Below are 18,440 nucleotides of genomic sequence, written 5' to 3' on the forward strand. Positions count from 1 at the left end.
GGCACCGCACCTCTGGAAGGATATATTGGCCTTAGAGGGGCAGATTCACCAGAATGATGCTGGGGTTTAGAGGGTTAAATTATGAGGCCAGGTTGCATAGACTTGGCTTGTATTCCCTTGAGAAGATTAAGGGGTGATCTGATCGAGGATTGAAATGTTAAACGGATTCGATAGGGTAAATACAGAGAAACTATTCCCTTTGATGGGGGGAATCAAAAACGTGGGGACATAATCTTAAAAGTAGAGCTAGGCCATTTAGAAGGGAAATCAGAAAGCATTTTTTCCACACAAAGGGTAGTAGAAACCTGAAATTCTCTCCTCTAAAAGGCTGAGGATGCAGGGACAATTAGAGCTTTCAAGACAGATCGATAGATTTTTTTTTTAGGAAGGGTATCAAGGGATATGAAGCTAAGGTGGGTAAAATGGAGTTGAGGTACAGATCAGCTGTGATCTAATTGAATGGTGGAGCATCCTCAAGGGGCTGAATGGTTTACTCCTGTTTCTATTAATTCCACCTGATTAACAACATTAGATGTTAAAATGTGGTGGTGAAGCATGTGCTGATGGTTTTTGTGATGTCACAAGAGACCACTATTGCCTTGTTTTCAGGTCTTTCTACTTTTTAATGTATCCTTTTCATATGTTTAAGAGTTAATAGAACCAAGATGGTTGAGCCTACACATCTGTGGGAAATATGATTTTGTTAGAGTGTACATGGGCCCATAGATAATTTTATTTACCAGGTTGTTTTGAATTGCCAGTTCTCAACCAAGCTATTGACAAGTTGTAGATCCATCCTCCTTGTTCATTCACACAGCATCAAAAGAGCAAGGAGGTTGTGACGCCCCTTACCCAGCCATCTGATAAAAGAGCTCCTATTAAGTTTGTTGCTAAGCGAAGGAAATATGGAACTTGTATTTGAATGTTGGTAACTGTTGCACTGAGTTACTGCCATATCTTAGCTTTATCTTTTGCTCTTCCTTCTCTGACAGCCATGTTGCTCTGATTCAATAATGTCACTAGCTGTACATAATTCTGATTTCAGAAAATTATTCTTATTGCAACTTGTATTTGTGTAAAAATATTTAAGCTGGTCTTTCAATACCTTATCAGCCCCTTTTGATAGGTTCACAAAAGCTCAAATTAAGTGGCTATTTGGCTCATGATTGAAAATGGTGAAAGAGATTCATCACTCTGATTGGTGAGTGAGAAATTTGAACAGTATGTTTTACACTAGAATGAACTCTGTGTTTACTAATGCCATCTTGGATTCCAGTCTTAGTACTCTATGTCCATTCCAATCCATTGCATAGTTTATTGTCTAATTTCAATTATCTATCCGCTAATATTGATTTAGGTTTCAGTACCAACTTCTCCCTTAATTTTTCTAGTAAGATTTCTGGGGTTATGCCCACTGTTACATTTGCCAAGCAGTATCAACAATTTCAGTATCTCTCAATTAAAAAAAAAATTCTACTCGATCTCCCTTAATCTTTTCTATTCCAGTGGAAGAAAAAAAATAGGAGCCTCTCTTCACAACTATAACGCTCATTCCTGGTATAATTCGAGGGATTTTTTTACTGTAACCTTTTTATGCTCTAATATCTGTCCCATAATAGAATGTCTAGAACTGTACACAATACTCCAACAATGGCCTAACCAATTTCTTGTTCATTTACGAACACGAAACTGCCCCCCCGCCCCCTCCCCCGCCTTCCCGTTAATATCGGAGCCAATTTATCTAAAGCCATCCCAGGATAATTGTTTTTAAATGTTTGAAACTGAAAGAGATTGCTTAAAATGGACAAGATGGTAGTAATGGTGATGGAATTAACAGTGTGAGACGCCAATTAGCTGCCATTGTTGGATGAATGCTGCAATTAAGCCGTACAGTGCTGCAGTCTATAATTCTACCTGGAATGATTATTAATTTCCCACTTCTATTCTTTGTGTCGCAACTTGTACTTTCCAATTGCATCTGGGATTATCAGCTATTAATTTGCATATTACCTACCTGCAATAGGTAATCTAAGTTTCCATTCTGGGAATAAAGGAGCATGTCTATCATAGCTGAAATAATTAGTCTCTTTTTTTTCACACACTGGTGCATGTAAATAATGTTCAAGCCTTTGCAGAATTTATTCCATTGTAAACTTTAACAATGTTTCCGATAATCTAGGAAAATTGATAATTGCAATTTTATATTTGCTTTGTGGAGAGCAAAAATGTTAGTACAGTAAAATTGTATATGGAAATCAGATAGCTAGTTATCTATATCATATGTATATATGTATGTATGTGTATATCTTGCTCTTTCACTGCATATACCAGAATTGAGTACTAAAGTCAATTATAGAATAATTGCACAAATGCGTATGTTTTCAATCTGTTTAAAAAAAGCCTACATTTTTCTTGATTGAGGACACTTTGGGGTAATTGTAACCCCCAAAAACAGGTGGGTTTGGGTCAGGTGGGAAGTTAAAATGTTAAAAATCTGAAACAGGAACTCAACCCGGCCACTTCCTGTTTTAATGGAGGCAGATGACCAATCCGCTGTCAGGAGGCGGGTTGGTTGTTGAAATTTTTAAGGAGGCTGCCTGCCTCCAATTTAACAGGATTTCTATTTTTGATCACAGTTGGCTGGGTTTCCTGGGCCTCGGGAAAACCGGCAGGTAAAAGGAGGTGTGAAGGGCTGGATACATCAGAGCTTTACAGCACTGCTTGTGGGCTAGGAGGAGCTGGAGTGTTTCCCCCCTGGCCCAACAAGCTAACCAGTAAACTCTCCCCACCTGCATGATCATGCCCTGATACCCCAACTCCATCACCGAAACCCCCCCGTGATCCTCGAACACCTCCATGATCACCGAGCCCTCCCCGATCACTGCCCCCCCACAATCACTCTTTCCCCCCCCCCCCCCCCCGCCGATCTTCGACCCCCCCTCTGATCTCTCTCTAACCCCCCGATCTCAGACTCTCTTCCCGACTCTCCAATCTCCAATTCTCCCCTCGACCCCCATCTCAATCCCCAGTCTCTGACATCCACTCCGATCTCTCCCCGATTTCCCTCGCGATCTTCCATGCCCCCGCGATCACCCCCAACTCTTCCAAACATGATCTACACTGTCGCCCCCCCCTCCAACGCGTATTGAAACATACCTGCGGCCTTTTCTGGCGCGTTCCCCGCCTGACAGGCAGCTGAGCCTGTAAATCAGTCTGGCTTCCAGGCGGGGAACCTGTTTTAAAAAAAAAACGTGAATGCGTTGAGTTAAAACTCCATGGCGTTTTGGGACCCGACCATAAATCCTCCGCCCCCTGCTCTGAAACCCGGCCCCAGTCAATATCGGTGCCTTTGAATTTGGATGTGTTGCCCCTTCTTAAAAAAAATAAAAAATAAAATAAATAAAATGGCAGCACTTGTGATGTAATTTTATGTATCCCACTGTAGTTTCCAATAGGTCATGGCGATTGGAGTCATAGTGACTTGCACAACTTCATTTTAATTTTTAAGCAGGTAAGCAATGGGGAAGGGAACTTGATTGCTCACAGTCTATTTGGTGGGATGCTTTCATGCTTTTCAAACTGGGAAGTCGCTTTTGGGCGATTAGTTGTCTTCTTGATGACATTAGCTGGGAAGTTCTCGGTGAACGAGCACACACAGGGAAACCACATGTAGGTTGTCATTAGCTTCCCCTCAAAACTCAACGTTTTCTTCTGCGGAAGGCGACTTACCCATGAACCCCACCTGTAGTGTATGTAACTGTTCTACCTTTAAGAGAACTATTGTATGTAACCGTCCACCTTTAAGAGAACTATTTTAGGTGTGGCACTACTTTATCCTGGCTGCTGTATACTGTAATACCGACGGTGGCCATACCGGTATATAAGTGCTGTGGCAGAATTTATTGGGCAGATTCGCCCTGACCTTCGAATAGTAAAGTCCTGTTTAAGTTACTCTTGTAGTCTGTGTATTACTTCGCTATACAACCCACAGACTTTACAGTGGCGACGAGTTCGATCTTACCCTGCGGCAACAATACTTCTGAAGAAGTAAACGAGCGTCGAGAAGAGGCACCCGCCCTCGTCGTTTTGCTGAGAGAAAACTCGAGTCTGCAGACCAAGAAAGGAGGAAGATTTCAAACATGAAGTCTTCCATCAGCAACAGGCACGGATTGTCCCTTCTGCCACGGTGGTGAGTGAGCCGATCAACACGAGAAGCAAGTCGGCCACGGTGACTGTGAGTAAAGGGAAAATAGAAACAAATAAACGGAGGATAAGGGCGGTGCACTCGACCACGGTCGAGGGGGAAAGGAGCCGGACAGAAGTCGGGCCCAGAGGCGCTGAGACTGGGGCAGCGTGGAGCAGAAGCCGCGGTACAAGCGGGCTGGGGAGCGTCGTGAGACGACTAGACCGCGACGGCGAAAAAGGCCAGACAAATACCGCGACCACGAGGCGCTGCGACCGGGATCATAAAGCGCGGAGGCAATAAATAAATAAATAACTAAATAACCCGCGAAGAATCAGCCGCAGCCGGGGAGGAAAGGACCGGACTGCGGGAGGTCTGGGAGAGGCGTTTAAAGCCGCTGAGGGAGAGCCGCGGGAGAGACAGAGCCCGAGAGAGAGAGAGCGAGCGAGAGCCGAGCGAGCGGGAGAGACAGAGCCCGAGAGAGAGTGAGCGAGAGCGGGAGAGACAGAGCCTGAGAGAGAGACCGAGCGAGGTTCCGGCCAGCGGCTTGCAGCAGCTGCCGTGAAGGACCAGGAGCTGGATCTGTCTGACGCCAACTGGTTGTCCCCAGCGCCGGTTGCCCCTGCCGAAAAGAAGAAGGGGGGGGAACAAGGAACGCGATCGGCTTTTCTAGCGCGCGCTTCAGAATAAACTGAAGCCGGCGCACAGGCTACAAACCCCGTAAACCAGCGGTCGTCGCCCGAGGGCAAAGCTTACCCCTCCCACCAGAGGAAGAAGTCAGGAGCGGGAAACCGCCATTTTGCCAGTAGGGGGGAAGAAGGCAAGCGCGGGAAACCGCCATTTTGCCAGTAGGCGGGGAAGAAGACAAGCACGGGAAACCGCCAGGTTTGAAAAAAAAAGAAAAAGTTAAAGAGAAATCCTGTTGTTTCGTAGAAAGATAGTGAGAGATAGTGAAGATGCCTAAGCATGGTAACATCAACAACTTCGATGCCGAGGTGGAAGATTGGGCCACGTACGTAGAACGTATCGAGATATATTGTGAGGCCAATAAAATAGAAGATGATGATAAAGCTATAACCTTGCTAAACTCGATGGGCGCGAAGACATACGGGTTATTGAAGCATCTTCTATCACCAGCTAAACCGACGGATCAGACTTTCGATAATATTGTTGCTGTTCTGAAGGATCACTTGAACCCCACACCGCTGATGTTGGCGGAACGATTCAAATTTTATGCGAGAACGCAACGGAAAGAGGAAAGCAACGCGGAATACTTGGTCGAACTGCGTAGACTAGCGAAATACTGCCAGTTTGGAGGAAATCTGACAGAGGCATTGCGAGACAAGTTCGTGTGCGGGTTGTCGAAGGAAGGAACGCAAAAGCGACTACTCGAAGAGAACGACCTTACACTTGAGAGGGCTGTCCTTATTGCAGCATCGCACGAAGCCGCAGCGAAAGGAACTGCGGAAATGCAGCTAAAGGCAGCAGTACTCAGTGTGGATCAAATTACTTCGGGTACAACGAAATGTTATCGTTGTGGGAAGACAACACACGACCAGAACCAATGCTGGTTTAAAAACCAGGAATGTAGAAAATGTGGCAAACTGGGTCACATAGCTAAAGTATGCCGGTCAGGAAAGAAGACCAACAACCAAAAAAAGCCATCACAGGGAAAGTACAACAAAGTACACAAGGTGGCTGAGAAGAGTTCAGACGAACAGAATTCGGATTCAGACCCAAACGGCCAGGAACTGGGTAGTCTGAGAATTCACAATGTGAGTAAGAAAGCTGACCTACAAACTATCTGGGTCATGCTAAAAATAGCCGGAGTCCAAGTGAAAATGGAGTTGGACACTGGATCAGCCCTATCAGTCATAAATCGAAGGGATTACAACCGGCTATTCTCACATATACCCTTGAGAGATACCAAGTTCGTATTGCAGACATACATGGGGCATAAAGTATACCCCATGGGGAAGATAAGAGTCAAGGTGAGAGACAGGGGCAAAGAACACCCAGGAATGGACTTATATGTACTACCTGAGGGAGGACCACCACTTCTAGGACGGGAGTGGATCAAGAAAATAGACATGGAATGGCACTACCTAAAAGCAATAACGAGTGAGGACTCGGTGCAGACAATCAGCTCAGACTCTGAAACGGATGACGATAGGACCAGTCCAAGTATGAAAGACAAGGCTAAAATGGACTTGCTGACTGAGGTTGGAAAAACGAAGGCATGCATAAAGGCTTATGCGCCAGAGGAGAACAAAGTTTCAGAACAGAATTCCACTGAACAACAACAACATAGTTTGACAGAGAATTCTGAGTCTGTCCAGTTTACAGACATATACATTACTGAGGAACACCGGGCTCGAACTCAACTTTATTTCAAATTACAACAGCAATTAGAACAATTGAGTCGCCGTCTTGAGCAAGAGACAACAGCAATGAAAAAGTTCTTGGACACAGAGTGGGAGAATCTGGAAAGACAACAGAAGCAGCTGAGGGAGAAAATGGAGCAGGAGCACACAAACCGTCTGCGCGAGGAGGCCAAACGAATCAAAGCTGATTCGGTCTCTGAAGGTGCGTGCTCTAATCTGGTGGAGCAAGATGTTCAGCAACTGAAGGCGCTTGTTAGCAGGTTGCAGGCAGAAAAGGCTGATTTGGTCGCCATGAATTCCGAGCTCCTACTGAAGTCAGGTGCAGCATCACCGGACGATTCAATTGTGGAAATTCGAATGGTGGGGGCTGCGGATGATGGCGAAGTAGAAACAGCAAAGGAGCCCCAGGGCAAGGTTCTAAACAGCCCTGCAGCTAATGGGAAATGGATGATGGCAGAAGAGTTAACAGTCAGCCAACTCCTGCAGGGCAAGGTTATAAACAGCCCTGCAGCGAATGGGAAAGGGATGATGGCAGAAGAGTTAACAGTCAGCCAACTCCTTCATATGCTGAGGGACAAGACTCTGAAATGGGAAAAACTTGAACACGAGCCTCAATCTTCAAAGAAAAGGGGTTCGGAGCTCCCAAAAGTTATTGAAATAGCTGAAGTGGCAACACAGACGGAGAAGACTGCAGCAGAGCAGCCCTTGGATGCCAAAAGTACGCTGACTCACGTCAATGTAGAACAACAGAATGCTGAAACAGCTACTTCAGTAGAGGGATTGAATAGTCCGATCAATCAATCTCCGAAGGAAGTTGAAGTATTGAAATCACAAATGAGGTCATTAGTAAAAGACTTGCTGAAAGCCCAGAAAAAGCTGGATGAAGCGGAACACATGAAGAAGTCTCTTCAGGAAAGATGTCTGGATTTGGAACAAAAGCTGGCTAACGTTCAGCTGGGTAAGGAGGAAATAGAAGACCCTCTCGCTGGCCTAGCTCAGGGCGACACCGAATATTACCATGATCTGTTGAGTGACACTGAATATTACGAGGACCTGGTCTGCCCAGCTTGTGCCGAGAACTCCCAAAGTGCCGAAATCAGGATGAATCACTTAAAGTCTAAGGAACATAGGGAGATGGTGGCGTTACAGCTGGCAGCTGACAATGGAGCCCCGAGAGTCTCCAAGAAGCAAAAAAGGAAAAGACGAAGCAGAAGATGATAACCATCTGAACCATTATTACCTCTACCCGATCACACACGTAGTCCCCCGAACGGAGCCAAATCAGTTGGAAAGTAGGAAAATTTCCCAAGGCAATCCAACTGTTTTTTGTTTGTTTTTAAAAAAAGTCAGCAATGCTGGTTCAGAAGTGATGGAAGTAAAGCTGTTAAGTCTAGGGAAGGACTATGGGAGGAGTCCCTCTAGCAAGGTGACCCGACTACACCACGGAGGCGTGGTCCAGACCGAGTCAAGAAGATCAGAGACTGAATCTGTGAACTGTTTCCCGCAGAGACTGAATCTGTGAACTGTTTCCGCAGAGACTACCTTTGTGAACTGTTGTAACATGAAGTTGGATATGTTATGATGTTGGGCCAGAAATTCGCGGCCAAAGGCGTGAGTGCGCTCGGGGTACTCACGCATCTGGCCGTTGGAAATGCCGGCGTTCAGCATGAACAGCGCATGCGGGGAACGCCGGCATTTCCAGACCTCGAGCGCGTGCGACTGCACAGGCAGCGCTTGCGCAGTGAACTTCGTAGATTTCATTCATGAAATCCGTGAGGGTAAGTCCTCAGAAGTTACACTTAAAAAAAGCAAGTGTAAAGTGGTTCATTGGCTGCGGAGGAAGAAACATTTTATCGTGGAGCTTCTGAAATGCAATACTTTTGTTTGGGAAAGGGAGGGAAGTTATTTTAAGAAATTTTAAGTAAGTTTTAAAGTTAAAATTTTTTTTTTTTTTTTTTTTTAAAGGATTTTCAGAACGGTAGGTAGAAGGAGCAATTGTGGCTGTGTGAATGGAATGTGAGAATGAGTTATGTATGTATGTCCACATATATTCCTTTACGTATATGTATGTATGTTTTATATTCCTTTACTAATGTGTATGAATGTATGTTTTTAATTAGGATTTTCAAATAAGTTACTTTCTCTGAAAGTCATAATTAAATAATACATTCATACACATAAGTAAAGGAATATATACATAACACGCAAAGGAATATATACAGACATACATACTTTCAGAAGCTCCACGATAAGAAATATCTTCCTCCGCAGCCTCTGGAGCAACTGTACCCATGCTTTTTTCATGTGTAAGTTGTAAGGACTTGACCTCACTGAAAGCAGTAATGAAAGCGGCGAATTATACTGCGCACGCGCTGCCTGTGCAGTCGCACGCGTTCTGCCTCTGAACCCCTTCGTTCAGAGGGCAGGAAATGCCGGTTTTCCCCAAAAGCACTGTGCATGCTGAAAACCGGCATTTCATCCGGCCAGATGCATAAGTACCCCGACTGTACTCGCGCAGTTGGAAGGGAATTACTGGGCCAACATTTTACATGTCAATAAAATGAAAAATTTAACAATTGCACGACTTGCCCCCTCGCATCTGCGACTGAGGGTCCAAGGAGGTGCATTGCGCAAGAGGTCATCATCGTACGTATCCTCACACTGTTCCCTTTGGGGAACTGTATGAAGTGGTGGAAGGATTTATGGCCGTGATTAACGCTCATTCCGTGACCGTAACCATCTTTGAACCAGCCATTAGGGTGGTTAGTCCTATGGCGGGAGGGTTTTACGGGCTCCCACAACCCATCTGAGGGGGGGGGGCCACCAACACCCACGGACGCAAGTATCCCGCTGGATGTCCACCCAGAATTTAAAGTTGGAACTCCGACTCCACTTGCCGGGACTGTCTGGATTGGGGTTCAAAACCCTACTCCTTCTGGCCCAGCGGCGGGGATGCTTACTGCTACGCAAAAGGCCCACTCCGCACAAAAGGTGACACCCATACGTTTCCTGCGCCTTTTCCCTCCCCGTGACTGGAGCCCTATGCTGCCATTTCACGTTGCTAATCGGATTGGGCCTTTGTCATAGTGGTAGGATCCCCGCCGCTGGGCCAGATCAGGGTAGGGTTTCGAACCCCGCTCCAGACAGTCCCGGCAAGTGGAGTCGGAGCTCCGGCTCTAAATTCTGGGTTGACATCCAGTGGGATATTTGCGTCCGTGGGTGTGGGTGGCCCCCCCTCCTTGTATAGCTTGTGGGAGCCCGTAAAACCCTCCCGCCATAGGACTAACCGCCCTAATGGCTGGTTCAAAGATGGTTACGGTCACGGAATGAGCGTTAATCACGGCCATAAATCCTTCCACCACTTCATACAGTTCCCCAAAGGGAACAGTGTGAGGATACGTATGACGACGACATTGCTAAATAAATAAATGGAATTAAAAAAATTCTTTTAGGGCTTTTAAAAGTCTTTAAATTGCTTTAATTCTCTTTAAAACTACTTCAGATTACTCAAAATAATGTAAACATTTAAAAAAGTTTATAAAAGTTACCAAAATCTTCAAAAAACTTCCAAAAACCTATTTAAACTGCTGCTTTGCATGTAAAAATCCTTAGCAGCTTGACAGAAACATTGGGGGCGTGTCCAGTGAAACTGAGACCTCAAGGGGCGTGTCTCACTTACACTGCACGCTCCTGGCTTCGCGCTGGCTGCACTCCTGGGCGGCGTGACGTCATACGCTGCCCGGGATTCTTCTTTTTCATTCAGCAAGTCCAGGCGTCCCTGGAGCTGATCGTCAGTAGCGCGGGGTAAGTGTAAATACGGGGCTTGCACGCGCTGCAAGCCCCGTTCTGGAATTTCTGGGCCGTTATGTTAATGGGGAATAAGTATGTTGTAAGCTAAAAAGAGAGGATTGTAGTGTATGTAACTGTTCTACCTTTAAGAGAACTATTGTATGTAACCGTCCACCTTTAAGAGAACTATTTTAGGTGTGGCACTACTTTATCCTGGCTGCTGTATACTGTAATACCGACGGTGACCACACCGGTATATAAGTGCTGTGGCAGAATTTATTGGGCAGATTCGCCCTGACCTTCGAATAGTAAAGTCCTGTTTAAGTTACTCTTGTAGTCTGTGTATTACTTCGCTATACAACCCACAGACTTTACACCACCCAAAACACCCTTGACAAGATGCTCACCTATCAGCCTCACCTCACCAACACTGTCCAAAAATAAAAACCAGGGTGAACCTGGTCCGGAAACTCGCTGGAACATCATGGGGGAAAATGTTAGAAACCCTGGAGAGATGTATGTTGGACATCTTAGGGAGTTAAAAGTTTAACAGTTGGACTTCTCTGTATCTTAAAGCAACAGGCTTTTCGATATGCACAGGATGACCTAGAAGTGTCGTAAGGAGAAGGCATTGCTTGTTTTCTGAGATGTAAACTGCTTGTGTAAGGGAATAAGTGTTAGTAATGACATCACCCATGAGTGGTTTAGTTTTAGGGTAATAAAACAGGGTTAGCGAGTCCTTTTGCTAAAGGTAACAGTAGGTAAAGGAAGTTTTGTTTAAGGGAAGTGGTTCTGAGGTAAACAATTGCAAACTGTTTACAAAGTCTGTTTTCAAAGGATTTGGGAAATCGATACGTCATTTTGACATTTTCCGTTGATGTAGTAAAAAATGGTGTATAAAGGAGCATGGTTTTCAACAGCTTGTCAAAGTGTACTGGAAAGATACAGAAACCAGTAAAGTCACTCTCTGTATGCAATTAAAGACTGATCACCTTTACTGTGTATCAATAAAGTCTGTTCTGTACACTCCACTATGAAGTCTTGTGCTTACTCGAAATGTGTTGTTGTGAACTAGAAGAGAAAGAAAGTTGCTTAACAGAGCACAGCCAGACACTTTGCACTGCAACAGTGGCCCTAGTCTACTCTGATGCAGAATACTGCTCTGCCTCATGGTCCTGCAGATGCTACACAAAGATCGTGGATGTGCAGCTGAACGCCATCATGATGATGGTGTCAGGGACACTCAAGTCCACTCCAACTGAGTGCTGTCCTACATTGTCCCGCCTGCCATTTGCCACGACACCACCGTGCTCTGAAATGGAAAAAATCATGAGCAACATCAACCTTCCCATTTAAGAAGACTTGGAAAACCCACCACGAAAGAGCTTAAAATTACGCTGGCAATTCTGGGAAACAGCAGCCAATATTCATGCAGCTGGTATCAACCCACTGTACAGATGGATGGAATCATGGGATGCATGCAACATAAAGAGCCAACACCGCATCACTGACCCAACAGCTGAGGTCTCTGGCTTCGACCTCCCTCGAAGACAGTAGACAGCGCTCAACCCAATCCGCACAGGGCATGGGTGATGCGGCCACCTGCTCCACAAGTGGAATATGACGGAGGACCCGAAGTGTGACTGTGACCATGAGTCCCAGACCATGGAACATATCACACCAACCTGCCCACTAAGATCTGTTATGGGAGGCACCTCATTTCTCCACTCGGCATCTCAGGAGGCCATCGAATGGACAGCCAAACTAGACATCCCATTATAAGCTTTTTCTGTCACACGAAACAACAACAATTTGATGGGAAAATCTTCCCGTCAATTTAGTAGCAGGATATGGAACCATGATTGCACAAGGAGAGCGAGGGAAAGAGAATAGAAAATCATCATAAACAGACTTTTCTACTGTTGGATTATTTCCCAATGTGCTGACTTCTACATTCTTTAATTTGAACAACCTATGGTTTAGTTAAATCTAAGCAGTTGATGTAAGAATGTTCTGTCACCATCATTTCATTAATTGTTTAGTTTGATCTTTGATTGTTCAGTTACAATGTATATGTATTTTTATTCATACAAATGCAGATTGAACAAAGTACATTCTCCGTACATGCAAATAATAGTACGAAAAATTATTTTGTACAAGTTACCTACACTAGATACACTTCTGATCTAGCCTATGATGCACTCTGATGTGTATCATTCTATTATTGTGCTGGAATTATTTTGGCTTCAACATTACAATATCAGTGTGTTGTGTATGAAGACACATAGATAAGAACTCCATTCACTTTTTTTGTATTCTTGTTCAGAGGTAGAACTTTGTGTTGAGAATTCCTTTATATCTCAATACATCTGAATAAAGATCTTTATAGATTTTGAAAAGCTTTTTAGTGCAGATCTTCTCATTACCAATATATCATCAACATAATGATCGGTGCGTGGCATGGGTAGGGTAGTGGGGACAAAAAACATGGAATCATTTATGAAGTAGTTGGCTGCTGTGATAAGGGACTATAGTTTATTCGGGATGGATGAGTTAGGATTGGTTGAATGTTCTTCATCCATATCTATCTTGTGATCTTTTGAATTGATGAAACATATTTTCTCAACAATTTATGCACTTCATTTTTTAATTAGGATTTACATGAAAAGGAATCTGCTCCTTGGAATGACTTTTAAAGGTATATTTGGTTATTGGCCCAGAACTTGGTGTCGGGGGCTTGCCGCGCGTGCAAGCCCCCGATCTGCACTCACCCTGCACGCTGACATCTGAAGCCCGGGCCTGCTTGCATTTCCTGTCACAGGCCCGGTTCAGATGTCAGCGCGCTGTGCTTACCTGATCCAGCGGCGTAGTTAGTGCGATGTGCCGGCTGGGATCAGGTGAGCACTGTACAACCAATCAGGGGTGGGGAAGGTTCATTCATGAGTTTGAGTGTAAGAACTGTCAAACTCATGAAAACTACGGGGGCCCAAAACACTATTTAAACTTTAAATAAAAATTTAAAAAACATCCCAATCATTAAATTAAGTATAAATAAGTAAAAAAAATAATTTAAACAATTTTTTTTTTTGAAAAAAATAAATTTTTCATAAAAAGGGTCTAAAACTAAACTTACCTTATTGTAGATTCTTTAAAATAATAAACCTGTGGGGAAAAAAAATTCTAAATTACACTAAAACACCACTTACCTGTAAAAGTAAATATTTACGCGTGCTTTTTACAAGCTTAAAGACCGGAGGCCTTTAGACATGCGCAAATCCCCCAAAACAGAGGAAATCCAAGACGCACGCGCTGCCCCCTACAGCGCACGCGCTAGCCTCTTCACCTCTTGGGTTAGAGGAGAGGAAATGCCGGTTTTCAGCGCATGCGCTGTGCATGCTGAAAACCGGCATTTCCTCTGGTCAGACGCGTGAGTACCCCTTCCGTACTCACGCGTTTGGGGAGGAATTACTGCCCCATTGTCTTTATTTGATATGAATTTTGAGTGGGTTAATAGATTGAGAGCACACCGTCGCAATGGAAAGGCGCAGAAATACTGGATACCTGGACCATTTAATTCTGATTTTATGAATTACATTGTGCTGGTTGAGAACTGATAGTAATCAGGAAGGAGTCTTCAGTAGTGCAAAACTGAATAGGACATTTACTTCAGTGGGTTTTAAGATTAAACTGTCGCACTAGACCCTAAGGTTGTTGACATCTTGCTTGATGTCAACATTGACACATGATGCCATGAAGTATACTGATAAGGAGACTTTTAAAACCTTGCAGAGAGTCTGGCAGCAGATATATCAGGTTGTAAAATTGCCTGGTCTTATCACTTTACTGTAAGGATCTTAACTTATAATTAACCAGAGGGGGCAGTGACTGAGTCTTTCAAAGATGTCTTGTGTGTAGACATTTGACTCGGGTGGTGAGACCGAGTAAAAATTGAGGACGCAATATCGTGAATTATTTTCAGTGTATTGAAAAAAGCTAACTAGCCTGGTATGACCACACCGCACGCCCATTGTGCAGGGGAGTCGTTAGTCTTCAACACTCAGCAGACGGTCTGGTAGCCATAGAATCATAGAAATGTACGACACAGAAGGAGGCCATTCAGCCCATCGTGTCTGTGCCGGCCGAAAAAGTGCTATCCAGCCTAATCCCATTTTCCAGCTCTTGGTCCATAGCCTTGTAGGTTACAGCACTTCAAGTGCATATCCTAGTACTTTTTAAATGTGATGAGAGCTTCTGCCACTACTACTCTTTCAGGCAGTGAGTTCCAGACCCTCACCACCGTCTGGGTGAAAGATGTTCTCCTCAACTCCCCTCTAACCCTTCTACCAATTACTTTAAATCTATGCCCCCTGGTTATTGACCTCTCTGTTAAGGGGAATAGGTCCTTTCTAACCACTCTATCAAGGCCCCTCATAATTTTATACACAACAATCAAGTCTCTCCTCAGCCTCCAGAAAACAACCCCAGCCTATCCAGCCTTTCCTCAAAGCTAAAATTCTCCAGTTCTGGCAACATCCTCATAAATCTCCTCTGTACTCTCTCTAGTGCAATCACATCTTTCCTGTAATGTGGTGACCAGAACTCTACGCAGTACTCTAGCTGTGGCCTAACTAGTGTTTTATACTGTTCTAGCATAACCTTCCTGCTCTTCTATTCTATGCTTTGGCTAATAAAGGAAAGTATCCCTTCTTAACTACCTTATCTACCTGTCGTGCTACCTTCAGGGATCTGTGGACATGCACTCCAAGGTCCCTGTTCCTCTACACGTCAGTATCTTACCATTTATTGTGTATTCCTTTGTCTTGTTAGCCCTCTCCAAATGCATTACTTCACACTTCTCCAGATTGAATTCCATTTGCCACTTTTCTGCCCACCTGACCAGTCCATTGATATCTTCCTGCAGTCTACTGCTTTCGTCCTCACTATCAACCACATGGCCAATTTTTGTATCATCTGCAAACTTCTTAATCATGCCCCCTACATTGAAGTCTAAATCATTAATGTATGCCACAAAAAGCAATGGACCAAGTACTGAACCCTGCGGAGCCCCACTGGAAACAGCCTTCTAGACACAAAAACACCTGTCGACCATTACCCTTTGCTTCCTGCCATTGTGCCAATTTTGGATCCAACTTGCCACTTTCCCTTGAATCCCATGGGCTTTTACTTTTCTGCCATATGGGACCTTGTCAAAAACCTTGCTAAAACCCATGTAGACTACATCAAATGCACTACCCTCATCGACCCTCCTTATTACCTCCTCAAAAATTTCAATCAAGTTAGTCAGACGTGACCTTCCCTTAACAAATCCACGCTGACTGTCCTTGATTAATCTGTGCCTTTCTAAATGATGATTATTATTGTCCCTCAGAATTTTTTCCAATAATTTACCCACCACTAAGCTTAGGCTGACTGGCCTGTGATTACTCTGTCTATCCCTTTCTTCCTTTTTAAACAATGCTACAATGTTAGCAGTCCTCCGGCACCACACCTGTAGCCAGAGAGGATGGAAAATGATGGTCAGAGCCTCCGCTATTTCCTCCTTTGCTTCTCGTAACTGTCTGGGATACATTTCATCCGGGCCTGCGATTTATCTACTTTCAAAGATGCTCAACCCCTTAGTATTTCCTCTCTCACTTTGTTTATCTCATCTACTATTTCACACTCCTCTTTCTTAACTACAGTGTCTGCATCATCCCTTGCTTCTGTGCAGACAGACGCAAAGTATTCATTAAGAACCATGCCTATGTCTTCCTCCTGCATGCACAGGTTACCTTTTTGGTCTCTAATAGGCCCTACTGTTTCCTTAGTTATCCTCTTGTTCTTTATTATCTATATATATAAACGAGTTGGTTTGTCTGTTTGTCTGTCTGTTATACACTCAAAAGTTATAGAGCGTACCTACATGCATGTTATATCAAAAGAAAGCTTATCATTAGGGGAGTCTAATAGGCATATTTACTTTTTGGTCAGACAAAAATTGTTCGGACACTATACAAAAAACGTTCAAAAATCCTCAAAAATCCGCTCACTAGTGGTTGACCAATCCTACCGCTCATTAGCGTTGAGTGACGTGATGGTTGACCAATCCTACAGTTCAGTGACCTGATGGTTGACCAATCCGCCATCTGTGGGCGGGCCTAATCCTGCAGCCTCCTGAAACTTCGTCGCCATTTTTTTCATCCCCACAGCGACAGCACCAGCCAAACAAACCCCCACATTGCGGCTCCGGGAGCGGGAGGCGAGTTGGAGTCACTTGGGCCGGGCCTCACAACCGCTCAGCCTGAGACACAGAGCGGGCGGGGGAGCGTCAGCGGCCGTCCATAAACTGCGCTACCCGCGGCGCGACGGCCGGGCGCACCGGGTAATCAGCTGGGGTCTGTCTTGGCCCTAGAGCCTGGCCGGGCCTCAACCGCTAGGCCCCGCACGGCCACCGTGGCCTGGCTCAATTTTCAAAGCCCTTCCCCGGGTGCCAAAAGAGGGGGAGGGAGGGAGATGAGAGGGGGAGAGGGGGAGAGAGAGAGAGAGGGGACATACATGGGCAGAGAGAGAGGGGGGGAGACAGAGGGGGCATGGAGAGAGAGGGGCAGGGAGAGAGAGGGGGACGGACAGAGAGAGGGTCAGGGAGGCAAAGAGTGACACAGAGCGCAGGAGCGGCAGCGCCCAGCCGTAAACCGCACGGCCCAAAAAAGCCCTGGCAACGCCGGGCACCCCCCAGAAAGTGTATTTATAAATCGTTGGGTTTTCCTTGAATTTACATGCCAATATTTTTTTTCCCTTTCTGGCTCTGAACAGCCAGAGATAAAATGCACAGACCCAGGCAGCCAACAACAAGCTTTTGAAACAAAGTGCTGCAAGACAATTGGGCAGCAAAGGTCAGAGGGGGATAGTCAAAATCCGACAAGCAGTAGGATTAGAAAAAGGGATGGGGTCAGAAGAAGGTGAAGAGGAGGGCTGCTGGCAGCCAAGTATTGTTGAAGCTTGAAACTATCTTTCTTAAATCAAGTAAGACAACCCACTGATGTAGAGAAGCATTGTGTGTTTTTTATTTTGTATTATTATAAGTTGCACTGTTTGAATTAAGTGTGTCTGATTAGAATTGCTGTTTGGTACGTTCACCTTACTGTGACATAAAGCATCTTATCGATTTCATGTCAAGTCTTGGCTCGCTAAGTGTTTGTTTTGTCTGCCTTTGGATACATTAAGAGATACAAGTGCAAAAGACATGAATTTAGGTCATGAGGCGGTATTATTGTTCTACCCCTGGGTTACGCTATCGTGTAAGTAGATCTAGGGTAGTGACAGACACCACTAAACCTGAGAAATTACTACAGTAGATCTGGATTTGAAACAGGACCGCTTATCTTGTATTTTATATTATTCTCAACACTGGATTATCTTCTGTGCAATATTATTTGGATGATATTAGTTCTTGATGTAAAATTGAAATTTGTGTGATTTAGTTTTGGAAACATTTATCATCTGTTTGCTTCTGCAGTGTGGTAAGATTCATTGAAAAGTACCCATCTGCTATTTTCTATCACTTCTTTGAGTGCTGCTTATGTGAGGTATTAATCCCTTTTTGAACTTGTATTTAATACCTCCACTGCATTAGGAAAGTGCTTACAGATAAATCTTTCAAGCTGATGCTTGTTGCAATATAGGAAATGATTCCAACTCGCTGTCAGGCAATGCCTAAGGAGTTGATTTGTACACAACCCACATTTTAATTACATTAGTTGCAGTGCATGGCGTATTACTGAAACATATTTATTGCTGTTCTTAAAGGTATAGGCCTTAATATGTTTTGAAACAAATAGCACATTCTAAAATTAATTTGACAAGTTATCTAGCACAAGACGATCAACCATCTTATTACGTTAGCAATCAGAAAACTAAATTCACAGATGTGACAAACCTAATCAAAAAGTAAAACTGCTAAGGATAAAGGAACAAATCCTCACACTGAATACATTTATTTTTCATTTTTTAATCAGTTGTTTGACTGAAGAAAAAGGAGTTTGAAAAGAAGCATTGAAGATGGACATTTTAATAAAGTAAATTTT

This window comes from Somniosus microcephalus, chromosome 6 (genome assembly GCF_052327205.1).
Source record: "Somniosus microcephalus isolate GS21.2 chromosome 6, FLI_Smic_1.0, whole genome shotgun sequence".
NCBI classification, from domain to species: Eukaryota; Metazoa; Chordata; class Chondrichthyes; order Squaliformes; family Somniosidae; genus Somniosus; species Somniosus microcephalus.